At 34.1% G+C, this 2977-nt stretch overlaps 1 pseudogene; it reads left to right on the top strand.

Moving 5' to 3' along the window:
- Positions 1-677: 677 nt before the first annotated feature.
- LOC132680316 (nuclear transcription factor Y subunit beta pseudogene) lies at positions 678-1646 on the top strand (annotated as a pseudogene).
- The last annotated feature ends 1331 nt before the right edge of the window (positions 1647-2977 follow it).

Raw genomic sequence — 2977 nt, 5'->3', positions numbered from 1 at the left:
AAACATATAGAATCCTTAACATTCAAACTTCAGCAAATAAACAATATGATTAAAAAATAGGGCAAAGATCTTAAGTGACACCTCATCAAAGAAGGTATACAGATGGAAAATAAGCATATAAAAAATGTCCTGTCCCATACATCATCAGAAAAATGAAAATTAAACAATAAGATACCACTCCACAACTTTTAGAATGGCCAAAATCAAGAACACTGACAACACGTAATGCTGGCAATGATTCGAACAAGAAGAACTCTCACACATTGCTGGTGGGAGTTAACATGGTACAGCCACTTGGCACTCCAGAAGTGAAGTAATACTGCTTTTTATTTATTTTTTGTTTATTTATTATAAACTTACTTATTCATTTATTTTGTTTTAAATAATTTATCTTCAATGATATATCAAATAGTTCATCGATCTGGAATCGTTCTTCATATTTTTAGACTACTCTTCTCACTACTCCTCAAAAAAATAGTGTATTAAAAAAAAAGACTTGGCATCTCTACACTGGGACTAGTTCCTTAGCAGCCATTCTCTGTCCAACCAAATAGCCGATTGGTAATTGGAGCCAACCAGAGCTGCACTGGGGATGGATGGTGACAGTGTTACTGTGATAAATGTGATAGAGTGATAGATGCTTCTCCACTATCCATTCTATACACTACTTTGGAGGAAGTCATGTTATACTACCTCATGATGATACTGAAGACAGCATGAATGATCAAGAAGACATAAATGGTTCAAAGTTAAGTTTCAAAGAGAAACACATATATTTTCCGATTGGAAATGTACCTAGGATGATGAAAAGTGCCATACCTCAAATGGGAAAGATTGGAAAAGATGCCCAAGAATGTGTTCAAGAATGTATGAATTCATTAGCTTTATTATAGGTGAAGCAAGTGAAAGATGTCATCAAGAAAAATGGAAGACAGTGGAGAAGATATTGTCTTTTCCATGTCTACCTTAGGCTTCAAAAGTTATGTAGAACCGCTAAAATTATACATTCAGAAGTTCAGAGAGGCTATGAAAGGAAAGAAAAGAATTGGGGGAACAGTCACAGCTATAGAAGGACTAAGTGAAGAACTTATAGAGGAGGCATTTACCAACCAGTTACCAGCTGGTCTAATAACCGCAGATGGTCAGCAACTAAATATATTGTGGTTTTTTTTTTTGGTTGTTTGTTGTTTGTTTTTGTTTTTGTTTTTTTAAGGGAGGGGCAAAAGTGAGCGAGGGGCAGAGAGAGGGAGAGGGAGAGAGAGAGAACAAAGTGGGGCTCACCCAGGGCTCATGTTTTTACCTTAAGTGGGGCTGGAGCTCACCAGAATTGGGGCATCAGCTCACCTGAAGCACAAGTCAAGCTCACCCAAAGTGGGAGTCATGCTCACCTGACACAGGCTCAAACTCACCAACCGTGAGATCATGACCTGAGCCAAAGTCAGATGCTTAACGACTGAGTCACCCAGGTGCTCCCAAAATGTGTGATTTTTACAACATCATATCAACAGATTTATGGTCTTCAGCAAATTCAGTTTTCACGACCTGAAGAAATGGTGGAATGGGGAGTGTCAGAGAAGCAAAAGAGTCTATGTGATTCTGGGACAGACATTCAGAAGGAAAAGAGGAGAAAAGATGTCTTTGTATAGTAAATAGCTATAATGTAGCTTTCTGATGCTTGATTAATTGAGGTGTCAATTCTTACTTGAGAGAATCCTTTTCACGAATGATTTTAAAGAAAAAATTGGATTTGCAAGGTATAAGATATTTTTGTTTTGTTTGAGAGTTTCTTGCTCTGTGTGACTCCTGTATGCATGGTATATTGCAATTTGTTACTGACAGTGATTTGTAGATAGTTTCTTACTTTCATATTGAGTCATGTTTCTTTTGTAATCCAAGTAAGCAGCTAAGTTAATTTATGATGTTTGTTATCTTAATAAAATATAAGGGTAGGGTTCACTTTGGGAAAAAAAAAGTAAGAATTTCTCAAAAATCAAAGTCAATAAAATGATGAGAATGTAACTTAGCTTTTGAACAGCTGTTCTAAGTTCACAAATAAGTCTATAGGCTCAGCAATTTCCAATCAGTTTCTAATCAATAACTAATCAACCTCACTTCCATATCTATAATTTATGTTTTAATTTGTAAAGCAAGATTTTATTCCTTTTGTTTTGCTTCTCTTTTAACCATTATTTTGTAATCTAGTATTTCTATGTGTCCGAGGCATAAAGGAGGTAATAATGTTTGTGGAAATGCTGAAACAGTTTTCTGGTTCAGATGTTTTAGTCATTAATATTTGTATACTTTTATTTTCTTTGTGTTTATGTGCTTGTTTGATTTTCTTTTAGAAGGAGCTGAGTGACTGAGTTATTTAACATTGGAACAAAATTTAGAGTCAATTTCCAATAGATGAAATGTATAGTACCAATCAATCACTTGATTTACTTCATATGTTCACCAATATTTATTGCATAAAAAAATCCATGGCTATCTCAAATCCACTTTTCCAATTCTTTCATATTTACATATACCTTGTCTTTAGATAAACAAAATACCTATCTCAAAGTGTACTCAACACGTTAATGATCAAATGCAAACAGTATAGCATAACAAATAGTTCATAGTAAAAAAACTAAGTCAACTACAGACTTTTTTTTAAAGAAAGGCTTCTAAAATAATTATCTGAGTTCATTAACTACTACATTTCCAGAAAAATAGTTCAATACTGAATATTTTCAGAATTCAAGGCGAAAAGGAATGTTGTTAGTGCCTGCTAAGAAACTTCTATGTACAGATCATTAAGAAAGTTTAGAATGGATACTATTCACATGAGTCCTAGCAGAAATTACATAAGTAAGCCTTATGTAAACATGCAATAGTAACCATGAATAACAAATCTGTAGGATGGTATAAATCAGTTTTCAAAGAGGTGTCTTAAATATCTTGAAATTTGTAAGTGGGACCTGCTATTTAATTCAGT

The sequence above is a fragment of the Panthera onca genome, chromosome A1 (assembly GCF_046562875.1).
Source record: "Panthera onca isolate mPanOnc1 chromosome A1, mPanOnc1 haplotype 2, whole genome shotgun sequence".
NCBI classification, from domain to species: Eukaryota; Metazoa; Chordata; class Mammalia; order Carnivora; family Felidae; genus Panthera; species Panthera onca.
This window is presented reverse-complemented; position numbering and strand designations above follow the sequence as displayed.